Consider the following 13,858-nt stretch of genomic DNA (forward strand, 5'->3'; position numbering starts at 1 on the left):
ATAATTCAATTGATTATTTGAATGTATAATTATAGTAACATATTCTATCATAATTTTTTAAACAATCTTTTTAAATTCAGGAAATAATCTTTTATGTGTTGCCAAAATAGCCTAAATGAGAAGGAGATGTAGCCTGTAGCTCACTGGTGGAATGCTTGCCTAGCATGCTACATTCCCTGTGTTTCATCCTCAGTACAAAAAACAAAAAGTCAGGCATGGTGGTACTTGGAAGGCTGAGGCAGGAGGGTTGCAGGTTCCAGGCCAGCCTTGGCATCATATCAAGACCCTGTCTCCAAATAAAATTTAAAAAGCACTAGAAAGGTAGCTCAGTGGTAGGATGCTTGCCTGGGTTCAATCCCCAATACCGCAGAAAAATAGAAAATAAACCACAATAACAAAAACTGTTGTATACTTAATTGAATGTGATGTCAATGTATTGACATTATTTTGTTTTGTGCTTGTATGTAGGACACAATACACACCCAGAACTAAACTGTTTTTTTTTCTTTTAATGATTAAGCTAAACACATTGTCTTTTATCACTTCATCAAACTTATAGATTTTATATTTCCTTTATGTAACTCAACAATGCAAATATTGAGTTCATAAATAAGAATTCAATTAACATTTTAATTCCCTTTCTGACAGTTGCTGTTCTTTCCATCTACAAAGTTAAGTTCAATACATTGGCAGAAAACAATTTTTAACTCTTTCCTATCACTTTGTTGGTAAAGAAAAAAACTGGCTCTTTTTAGCTGAATAGTTTTGAATTTAAATTCTGAAATTATTACTTTCTATGTTTCACTTTTATTCAAAAGTTTGGATGAGGGATTTTAAAGTTAGTATTTGGGAAGTGCTTGGGACTATGACTAGCATATAATAAATGCTCTATAAATATAATAATCAATAATAAAACACCAACATTCAAATGAAACACTATTTTCTATAATTTTATTGCTTGCATATTTTCAAAATTAATAGGGGAATTGGCAGACTACCTTAAGAATGGTCAGTTGGAACGTTCTGCCCTGGGAGCAGTCAGTATACACAGTAATAAATCAGCTGATAGTTGTTCTACTCTTTAACTATCATATTGCACTGGCAAATATAAATAATATTAGTGAAAAAATGCTTCCATTGCTGTTCCCTCTGTATGACAATGCATAAAATAATAATAAAAAGACCAATTTACTTTATTCTTAAATGGCAAACTTTAGTGTTATGTTCCCAAACTAGACATCAAATGCCCTTGTAAGTTGATGCTCAGCAGCATTTACCAAATAAATCATTTTACAGACACATTGTAAGACTTTATGACCAGCATCATAATATTGTTTATTAATAAACTAGAGTCAATAATTCAACAATAATTTAATTCCCATGGGGCTTTTGTTTTTTTTCAAAATAACACTTCTAATTACTTATTTAATATCTGTCCTTTCCATTAGACAGGTAGATTCATGAAGTAAGCGATAATGTCTACCTCTATCAATGATAAAATCCTGGTTCCTAATACACAGTGAATAGTCCATAAATTTTTTTCTTGAATATAAGAGTTAATTACTAATAAGGTTAATGGAGGTTTTCTGTGCATTTATCCTAATAGTAGCATAAAACTTCACTTTGCTAGTATAATGCAGAAAGCTGCTGAATTCCAGTTTTTAGTTCACATGTGGTTGCCATGTAGAATCCAAAATAGTAATTAATAATAAAATTTGCCAACATTTGCTGAGTAACTGGTATCTTAGGCAGTGATCTATGAACTTTAGATATAGTCATTTAATCTTTATCCAATTACAGTGGTTTAAGAACTATAATAATTTGCTTATGAAACAGGTCTGAGGCGAGTGGTTTGGTTTATATGGCAACTCTGCCTAATAGTCATTTCAAGGGCCTGGTTCCCCCCAGGTTACCACCCCATCATCCTTTAGGGTGATGTGGTCATCTGTAGGGTTAAAGCAGGCTCACTCCATATCTGTGTTCTACCTATAAAGGAGGAAGTGGATATAGTGGAGAGGTAACGGTTCTCTGAGGTCCTGACCAGGACATGGGGCTTGTGCCACTTTCACTCTTACTCTGCTGATAAGAGCTTGCTCATATGGCCAAAGAACTACAACAGAGGCAGGGAAATACAGACAACTTGGAAAGTCGCATGCCTAGCTCCAATTCTGTTACTGTGGAAGAGAAGGCAGATTTTAGTGAAAAGCCAATAGGTGCTACTCAGCAGTTTCTTCTCTTTCACAAATGCCTGTTTCAAAGAACTCCAAAGAATTCAGAAATTGCAAACATACGGAACATTTACTACTTTTAGGACTAAAATAGAAAATAAAGAAAATGGGAAACACTCCAGTCCCCAACTCCTATCCTGTCCCTGAACACTGAGATTCAGACTTTGTTGCAGAGGGAAGTGTTGGGGCCATTGTAGACCAGGGCGGCTCAGCAAGAAGTTGTCTGCTGGTGATGCACTGAAACTTCTAGGACACTGCTGCTTGGGAACTTGTAAAACGAACAGGAAGCCTTTCATGGGCTTTCATGACAAATGCTTAAAGGTGGGTAACCACTGAGTGTCCTTCATTCCAATGGCAGTCATTGTCTAGGAGCAGGAATTACAAATCACCCAAATCAAAGAGACAACCCCTTTCTCCTGTAGGTCCTCCACCCCCACCAACACCCTGTACCAACAAAGATTAACATTCTGCCACCTGAGCTGGCAAAGAAGATGTGTTTATGGGTCCAGCTCCAGTTTTCATTAAACAGTGCAAGGGAAGATAGATTTGAGGCTAAAAGGCAATAAGTTGATGTCTGCACACTGGACAGACATGCTGGGAATAGTGTTATATAATGTGTTTGTTGTTTTACTTCTTCATTTTACAACTGAATAAGATGAAAAGTTGTCATAGTTTTTCCTCCAATATAAACAAACAAAAATCTCCCCCCAACATAAGCCTTCTTTATTTCATGGTTAATATTCAATCTGCAGATTTCCTCTCCTACCTCCCCCAGTATTTTAATAGCTCTCAACAAGTTCCTCACACTATGCATACTAACCATGAAAAAAAAAATATTATCAATTGGCTAAACAATAATGAAAGTCCACCTCTTTTAGTCTTAGCTAAAAAATCATTCAGGCTCATTTATCCTTTCTATTTTCACACAAAGCGGTGTCTGTTTCCTAGGGATTGCTTGTGACCATCTCCTCAATGACCCTGTCATTATCAGTGTGAGTAGTGAGAAAACGAAAACCAAAGCTGCAGATGTGTTCCTAGAGCCATCTGGCTCCTTTGGAAGGTAATTTACTTACCTAAAAATAATCACATGCATATGTACACCCCCACTCCCTTAACACAACATATTCCTAAAACTGTTAACACTGGTTCAGTTGAGTTTACAAAGAAAAACGTTTCTTCTATGCACACTGTTCTTTTGTTAATATTCACATATGGTATCTGAAGGAAAGAGGAAACTCTCACACATCCTAGGAAACAGGAAAAATCTGTTGTAGAGATTTATTGTTCTAAAAAAATCAAAAGCATCTTTTTGATACCGTGTGTGTGTGTGTGTGTGTGTGTGTGTGTGTGTGTTATGTGGCTATAAAAGTGTCACAGTTTAAGGAAGGAGTTTAGAGTTTGATTCCAAACTAACTTATTATGGAAGGTGAATTTAAATAGGTATGACCATTCTTGAAAATTTCTGGCTGTGTTTGAGTCTGATGGCATGGGAAATTTGAATTCTTCATGTGTAGGCATTACAATCCACCAGGTAGATAGAATAATCTAGGGTACTCACTGGGCCAATATTAATCATCATTTTGTTACTTGACTGAATAATAATACAGACAGTTTAACATTGGTGCAATGGTATTCAACTGCTGTAGACATAGTTGCAGTGCCCGTAACATCCTCAAATTCCCCTTTGAAAATCTGTGGATGAGTTGATTTATTTTTCAATTGTAACTTTTTCATACTATAAAATGTTGGTGGTGACTGATCACGGAATGCCCATGGGTACCATAAGTGGTCTTCACCTAATGCTGGGCTTGAGTGTGTGGCCCCATAGAAGCATGAGCATGGTCTGTACAATAGATGTATTTGGGTGGCAGTCATGGTAAGTGTCTGTTCTTCTATAAGCTGCTTCCTGAATGTTAAGAGTAAATATATATGACACATTAAACACTTAGGCGACACCTGTAATCTAAGATATAAGTTAATTCTATCTTAATAAAACTGGTTTAGAAAGGAAACTATTGATTTTATTCTGGTCTCTACAATTTTACTTGACACACTTATATTCTAATTATAAAGAGGCTGCTCCCTTATATTTTTAGCTTGAAATTATTTTCTGAGTAGCTTATGTAAGTAAGAGTAAAGTGTAGAAACAGCTGTCCCTTGTTAATTTGTTTCCTGAATACAAATAGTCTTAAATTGCTGTAAATGGAAAGGCTGGAATGAATTCAAACGCTGCTTGTTTAAATACACTCAGGCTGATGTTTGTGTGTTGGAACCTTTGGAAAGCTCAGCACCAGAAAATACCACACATTAACTTGTCGCACATGACAATATACGATTATGGCTTCCCTTTTGTTTCGCAAGTAGAGTTGCATTGGTATCATTCAGAAATGTTGGTAACAGTAAATCATAAGAGATTTGAAGTAAGATATGTGGACTGGAGTATTAAATCCTGATGTATTTAGTGAGACTTTTACTCCAACTCATCTTTGGAAACCAAAAGTCCTTTTGGAATTTAATATTTAACTGAGTTCAAGCAAGTATTTCATGATGTGTATAATATGTCAGGAAAAAAATGAATAAATGCATCGTGTTTTTTTCTTCTGACTTCTGAACACTTCCTATGTAAGAGGTTAGAAATATATGTAAAAGTCAAAGAAGGTGATTTGTTTTCCCTACATAACCCATTAGCTTAAGGTAAGTGCTAATCTTAGAATGTTCTTAAATAGATCTTATCCAAAAGTTTTATTAAATATGTAGAATTCTTAACAAATTCCTTTTCTATATTTGAGGAAAGAGTAGCACAGGAAGTTTAAGAAACTTGACAAAGATCATAGGCTTGTGTTTGGTAATAGACATAAATAAGTCCTTGGTATTCAGAAATGCAGTCTATTGTTTGTATAATAACACCATTTTTTACCATTCATCTCAAGGATTCTCTCTAGTTATTATAGTAACTGCAGGCAGAGCAAGTCATTCAAACTTCCTCCACACTTAATATACTATTGCATAATTTGCAGATTATTTTCCTGTGTGGCTCATCCACACAAAAGCATCGGAATTTGTAAAAAAGATAAAAGATATGCTCAGCCTTTTGAAGTTAAAACTGCTGTGATTTTACTACTTCACAGATTGCAAGCGACAGTACCAACTAAGCAGAAAGGAAGTGAAAGATTGAGGTTCATAAATAAAATAAAAAGAGAAATCATAAAAAGAGAATCAGACTTATCTATTAGAGAAAATACTAACAAAGAGTAAGTTAAAGCTCTTAAAATTGTAAAAAGAATATAATCAATTGTTCTTTCTCCTGTCAAAGATCTTGAATAGAAAATGAAGCAAAATCATGTCATTAGATATGGTCAGAACATACAAAAAGCAAAACCCTGCACACAGTATTAAATTCAAGTCTTGGCCTTGCTTTGGGCCTTTGGATAAATTTGTGAACCTTTTTGAGCTGCAGGTTCTTCTTCACTGTGTGGTTATAAGCATGATATAGGGTCATCTATAAAGTCCCTAACTAGCAAAACATGACCTGCATATTGTATAGGTAAAGAGTAAATGGTTCCTTTTTATTTTATTCATATTATAATTATGTTAAATTAATGTATTAGTTTTTTAAAAATTAATATCTAATTTAATTGACTCTAATCTCAACAAACACACACATATATATATTTTTTCATTTATTAATAGTGCAAACTTAATGATAACTATGCAGTAGGGAAATAAACAGATACTCAATAAATTTGTGTGCCAAAATTATTGGAACTCAAGGTGCATATTTGAGCCCAAGCCATATTTGAAATTAATTCTCGAGTTAAATTCTTAGATTTGCTGTCCCATTATTAAGAAATAAATTCCTAGGCTTTTTTTTCAATATCACAAAATATTCAACTTTTGCAATAAAAATCCACATTATGGGAACACTTTTTTCCATATCTGACATAAATATCCATCTAAGCATGTCCAATAATCTTGACATTTTATCATACTTTATGTTCTGTGCTGTATCTAATCTCTGTAGAGTCCAGTCCCTTAACAATAAACTTACATTGCCATTCTTGTCAAAGACAGGTTTTTTTTTAAAAAAAAAAAAAAGTCTCCTCTCACACAGAAAAAATTTGGCTTTCCCTTTTGAAAACTCACTGCCCTTGAGTGCCTTCCTTGAGCCCCTTCCTCTTGCCCTTGCTCCACATTTCACTTTAGGATTCTTTCCCTAAACTACACTTTCCAGTGTCTTTCCTTTATTTTTCTCTCGACCCACAAAAAGGCTGAGTCCTTTCCATCCTTATTAAAGACTCTCTGAGTCTGGCCACCCTCCTCCACGCCCCCAGATGCCCAAACCTCACATGGTCCACATTTGCAATTCCTTTTTTCCTCATTTTTCATCAGCAGCCTGATCTAATCTGCATTTTCTTCAATACAGTACTGAAAATATCTTCTCAGAACTGCTACTAATTGCTGAACCCAAGTTGTGTGCTTTCAGACTTCATTGTAGTTGATTTTCCTGCAGCATTTAATAGCATCTCTTTGTTCCTTTTACAAAATTCTTCCTCACATGATGCTCCCAATACTTTTTCCTCATTTTTCTCCCTGCGTATTTCCTTTCTTGGTTTCATCTGTCTCTTTTTCCTCCACCTTCACCTAGTTGCTGTGTTTCCTAAGGCACCATTTTCAGCGTTTTACTGTTTTCCTGATAATATTCTCCAGTCCTGGTCTCTTTTCTGAAGACAGAGCTTTGATCTTATAATAGGTTCTAGTGCCACCACAATTCAACCCATTCCTTTTGGAATGCTCTTCGTTTGGGGACTGACTTTCTTGATTATTAAAAGAAATCTCTGTATATTTACAAAGTTCTGTCGCGGTGCCCTTTATTTCTCCTCCTTCCTCATAACTGGCTAGCCACCAAGTCCTGTCCATATTACTTCAGAGGTATCTTTTACCTGTCTGCTTTATGTTAGTTTAACAAACACCTCAGGTAATCCGCTTAAAAAGAGGAAAGGTTTATTTCGGCTTATGGTTTTGAGATTCAGTCTATGGTCAGCAGGCCTTGTTGCTTTTAGTCCTGTAGTAAGGAAATGCATCATGGCAGGAGCAGAGGACAGAAGAAGCTGCTCACCTCTTGGTAACTGGGAAGCCAAGAGGAAGAGGAAGAGAAGGTGTCAGGGTCCCAATATACCCTTCCAGGGCATGCCCCAATGACCTAACTTTCTTCCACTAGGCCCCACTCCCAAAGGTTTCCAATACCACCATAGGCTGAGGACAAAGCCATCAAAAAGCTCTTTAGGGAACTTTTAATATCCAGACTAAAGCACCCGTGCTCCTTGGATTCCACTCTTGCTAGTATTCTAAACCCTTTTCAGAAGATTTTCCCTTTTCTAGTTCTTGTTTTGTCTTCTCCAATTCAGCTTTCAAAACTCCAGCAGAATATCCTCTCCAAAGCAAAAATCTATTTTCACCTCCTACTCAAAAAGCATTTTTTTTGCTCCTTACTGCTTGCATAATAAAATAGAATATTTTTAGCATTATCCATAGTCTGGATATCATGACACCCCACATCCTCCAGGCAGTCTTTGTATTTTCGATCCTCTGTGACTTTGTTCATGCCTCTATAACTTTGTTCAATCCTCTGTTTCCTTTTGGCACCTTTAAATACTACTCATTCTTCAAAAATACACATCAAAGTCATAACTTGGCGTACTCTGCTATTGGATTTACTTCCATTGTCGTACATTCATTTCCCTTTCTGGAATCATCAGAGTGTGTCCAATTACTACACAATATGTATAAAATAATATCCAGAATTATGATGGACATCTAGTTGTCTCCTGGATCGAAATTAGTAGGAAATTTTTAGGGTCTTGTTTTGTTTGATTTTCTAATCATAAATGTTCTCTCATGCTACTTAGGTATGAAACAAAATGCATATTTTAAAATCAAAAATTTCATCATATGCTAAGCCCAGTCATCTATTTAAAGAACTTTGAGAACACATTTGCTGATTTTAAAAAATCACCAAGGCAGGCATAGCATATAAACAATATGGATTATTGTGAAAAATCTACTAGAATATCTAAAGGTGTGAAATTTGTATAGGGCTTTATTTTTAGGCACAACATTATATAAAGTGTTCCTTTTAAAGAAAAGAAAATGAGGCCTAATTGTTAATTTGCATTAAACTGATCTGTAATATTGAATTCATCAGCTTTTCTAGAAGCCTCAACTCACAAGAAGCCATTACTGCCCTTTGTGACTGGATTTTTCATGTTTATAAATTTGTATTATCTCTTTCAATCTTTGTGTTTATTATTTTATTGCACATGTTTCTATGTTAAGTAAAGAGTATTAATTCTCCAATATTTTCTTATGAGCATCAGAACCAAGAGAAGCAGTTGTGATGGTGCTTTGAGTTGCATTTAATAAAAATTCCAAAATACACTGTCTAAAACATTTGAAGTATTATAGGTCATATACCTGAAAAGGAAAGATTTCTGTTGGCAAAATTAGCTAATTTTGGGCTGATTGAGTGAACTCTGAACCAACTTTGTGGGCAGCAGAATACCATATGCTGATTGTCTTAGGCCAGGATTATTGGAATTTACAAAAATTGAAAGAAATAATTATTTGTTGAAACCAGTAAAAGCAATCTATAAAATGGAGAGGGAAGGGTGAAATCAGAACCTTCTAAATTGCATGATTGCTATACATGGGGGAGGGAAAAATGGGTAACATGAATGTTGGGAAGACAAGTACAATGACCACAAACAAGATTAATTAATAACTTTGACTTCATTTAATGCTTTCCCTCTGAAACATTCTATCTAAGACTCTGAAGAAGTTTAATACAAATCAATAAATTAATTAAATACTTCCATGTTATATCCAAAGAAAGTAAAGACTTATTGAACTAATTTTCAATTTACTGTGTCTCTAAATAAGCACAGAATTTGAAGACTGTTGGATAACATGTCAGACTATTTCCTACTCTTGTTAAAATCAATATGAAATTATAGTACACTTATTAATGACAAGAATTTCAGAATTTATAGAAGCCTTAGTCTTTGCCCTCAAGAAACTAACAAGTTGGGTTTAGATACAACTTATAAACATAAAACAATGGAGAAACAACATGATTTAATATGTCACAAAGTGTTAAGATCGGATCATTATACAAGATAAAATTGGTCCTTCAAGGAAGGGATATTTCTTTGTTTACCAGAATTCATGGAGTTAGGCTTCTAGAAATAGATGCGAGTTCAGATGACCCCTGAAGAGGGGTAGATTTGGATAAGGAAAAAAGGGCAGAATATCCATTCAAGGTTCAGAAAAAAAGACAAATCAGTACAGATTGTTTTAGAAGGCACACATCGAATGTATGTGTGGGAATTAAGGAACTTGGGATGCAGAGATGACAAAGAATACAGAAGCTGGTCTCTCTAAAGACAAATGTCTTCCATCAGGAGAATTTTTTTTTTAAGTATTTTACAGTTAAGGTGAAAATAAATTTACACCTGAATTCCTACCATGTCAACTGGTTTCAGACATGTAAAAATTAGACTTTGTTTATCTGAGGGACAACATGATCAATGCTGTGGTCTTTTTAGATATTATCTATCTTAAACTCATACAAGTCCAGGAACAGTGAGAATAGAGATAGGTTAAAGTTCAATTTCAGGGAGAAAGCACATGAGTCTTAAATCCAGTGTGATAGGGAGAGTGAATGCAAGTTTTTTAACAAATTAATTTCAGGGTCAGGAAGTTCAAAAATGGAACTAGGACTTTTTAACTCTTTCAATGTATGGGAACTTGAGCAAGTAATTTTGCCTGAAGTATCAGTTCCATAATTTATAAAAGAAAGGAGGGAATTTTAAATCTCCAACAGGCATGTATGGCAAAAATTGTCAAATAATTTATTTTATTACCTGCATTTGCTAATTGTAGAATAATTCTAAGGTTGAAGCTCTCATCCTTGTGGACAAAAAATAATAGTATGTAATCTTGCATGACTACCAGCAGGGGTCAGATATTTCAGCAAAAGTACAGTATTTTGAGACAGCAAACATTGGATTCAATTCTCTCTGAGAATTCTGAAGAAATAAATAAATGATGTTAAGAGAAAATATTAGAATCCTAGATAAGTCAATAGTTTTCATTTAGATCTTTTACAGGTATATAGATAATAGAAATGGCAGCTATTCTTTGACTAGCTGGTGGAAATATACCCAAAGAGAACTTTCACAATTGTACATAAACATGTTTCCCAAAACATTCTTTTATTGTGGTCTTTTCTCACATCCCCTGCCCTGTTCTTATTAATTCTTACCTTCCCCCTCATTCCTTCTCTCTCTCTAGCTCTCTCTGTCTCTCTCTGTCTCTCTGTCTCTCTCTCTCTCTGTCTCTCTCTGTCTCTCTCTGTCTCTCTGTCTCTCTCTCTCTGTCTCTCTCTCTCCCCCTCACCTTCCTCCCTCTATTCCTCTCTCTGTCATACACTTGCAAGGGCACAGATACACTAATTTATAAGTACATAAACATTGAAACCTACATCTTTCAGTCAGTTAATATTAATCAAAAATGGCTACTATGTGCACTCTACCACTAAGCCATATCCTCAGCCCTTTTAATTTTTTCTTTTGAGACAGGGTCTCGCTAAATTGTTTAGGGCCTGCCTAAACCACTGAGGCTGGCTTTGAACTTGTTATCCTCATGTCTCATCCTCTTGAGTCACTGGGATTACAGACATATGCCTCTGTGTCCAGTTGCTATGTGATTTCCTTAGGTGGATTTGAGTATCCAAAGATAAAAATCATTATAAAATACTTCTTCTTGATAGTAAAGTCTGGTTATTTTTTATGGCAGTTAACCAGATATGAATTTAATCAACACTGCTAATTATTTGAATCTGCAATAAGAGGCTATACATATGTATATGTAAATATGTGTAATCTCTTCACTGGTCAAAGCATTCCATTAGTCAAATTCTTGAGGCAATCCCAGTTGTTAAATGTCTGTAATGTTTTGTTTAGAAGATTGGTGGTACTGTTTATAGGGAGAGGTCTCCTGAATCCATTTTGGAAAAGTAAATATTAACATCTGTTAGAAAAGTTCAACTGTGTGCTTTCAAAATTTCACACATTCAAATGGAATTATATCTTATAAATAATAAAAAATGCATTTCAAAAACAATTGTCAATATAGACTGCAAATTTCTTGGCACAAATGAATTGGCTACATACAAAAATTACACATTTCCTAACTGATAAAGAGACCTGAAAATTTATCTACCAAATCTTTAAACTGCTTGAAAACATTGAAAACTTGGAGTTTTTATCACAAAAAGTTTTAAATTTGAGAATCACTTTTTAAAAATGGAATATTGGCAAAACTTACATAAAATTATTTAACTGTCACATTTTATGCAACATGTAGAATGTGTCAATTTGAAAAGGAGCAGAAATTTCTGTGAATAAATACTGCATATACTATATTTGCTAATTGTAGAACAATTCAAAGGTTGAAGCTCTTCACATAATTTGGATCAGCATGTTAGTTTTCGCTTGTTGTAAACTCTATGCAGAGGTTTTCATGTTATCGATATTTTGTCAAGCATGTTGATATATTCTTCTAATACCACTCTCCTATCTTTGTGCTTTCTACTTGATTTCATTTAAATTGGTTTCTGAAATCTTATGTTTTCCAATTTGAAGAATAAATTATATTTTATTTAGAGACTATAGTCCAAAATCCAAGACCATTACAGAAACTTTACAAAGTAGACACAAGATTTAACTTTTCAACTTATGCAAGTCATTTTGAAAAGGCATGAATATATACCTTAAATTCTTGAATTTGGTACTACTACGATTAAGCAACTTGGGACCATTTTTGGTACCAGAACTGCCATGCTTGAGAGATAGGTTGTAGGAACAAATTCTATTACTTATATTTTGGAAAGGTGATATTAGGTGAGAATTTATTTTAAATTATTTGTATTCAGTTGCTATTTATTTGATCAGATCTTATAGAGAATATATTAATTGAGAATATATTTGTCACATAAATGAATTTGAAGATTTCATTAATACATTATTTAAGATTAGATATCAATAAACTACAGAACTGTGTTTCCGTCCTACTTTGTCTACTGCTTGAAATTTACTACTTCCTTCTTCTAATATACATCCATCAGTTGAACAAATATGTTTTGGAATTTTCCCATATGTCAGGTATTGAATTTATTCCCAGTTCCATATTCATTCAATATTCAAATCTCCCATCAGCATTATCATCTGTCCTACACATTCTTGATTTTGGTCCTTTCATGAGTAAACTCTTATCCTTTTCACTATTTTGTTCATTAATTTTAAAGTATATGATAATCTTTTTTTGTTAACATCTTGAATTTAAAAATTTCATAGGTGGAAAAGGTGTAGTTTTGTATTTTTAGCTTTATTTTGCTAAACTTTTGGCTTTTATGTTCTATTTTGTTTTTATTCAGTCCACATACTTCCTAATTTCATTTTGTTTATTTCTAGTTTCTTTTTTTTACTTTTATCCAACCCATGGATTACTTAGAAATATATTATTTAATTTCAAAATATTTGGAAGTATTCTAGGTGTCTTTCTTTTATGATTTCTAGTTTACTTTCATTCTCACAGGAAGTAATAATATTTCTAAGTTTCAAATTTACTTAGACTTGCTTTATAAGACCCTAAATATGGTTTATCTCAATAAAGATTCCTTGTGCATTTAAAAAAATTCTAAATAATTTTAAATAATTCTTTTGCTATTACATGTTGTACAAATTTTAAATAATTTTTAATAATTTTAAATAATTCTTCTGCTATTATATATTATACAAATACCTATTAGGTCTTTTTGGTTGATAATGTTATTAAAATCTCACACATTCTTAGTAATTTTATCAATGTGTTATATCGCTTACATTTTTGAAACCTATTATAATTGTTAGATTTCACATTATATAGTATTATATATTACTGTATGTGATATGGCAAAATGTTTTTTCCCATGTTATGATGTCACTGATGTCATGTCTACTTACTTATATTTTAATAATGCATTTTTAATACAGTGTTTTCCTAAATATCGCCATACTGTATAGTTTCTGATTGCAGGAAATCTACAGAAACAAGGAAAAGTAAACTAAGGAAAATGAATTGTGTTTTACATAAATATTCAATTCATGCAGAGTACAGACATTATAGATTCATAGAATATTTGGGACCTTACATAATGTGCATATTAAAATCCTTTACTGATATGCTGACTTTAAAATAATTATTAAAGGGTTTATAAGAAAATACCCCTATGAGACTCAACTACATATATTGTATTTGATACATACAAATAAAATTATTATGAGTATTTTAGGCAACATCCAATCCTCATAGTGGTTACTATTTTTTACAGTGGTTTTAACTCTTCATACTGTTATTTCTTAACCTTTTATGTTTTTTAAAAGTCTCAGACTCACAGAAGACTTGCAATAATGCAACTGGTTTAAATAAAAATATCACTTGAAGTTGCAATTTAACATTTTACTTGTCTTAGCACTTTCTTACATAAATATTATATTTATTAGATGTATATTTAGCATACAAGGTTCTATTAT

Source organism: Callospermophilus lateralis, chromosome 10, assembly GCF_048772815.1.
Source record: "Callospermophilus lateralis isolate mCalLat2 chromosome 10, mCalLat2.hap1, whole genome shotgun sequence".
Classification (NCBI taxonomy): domain Eukaryota; kingdom Metazoa; phylum Chordata; class Mammalia; order Rodentia; family Sciuridae; genus Callospermophilus; species Callospermophilus lateralis.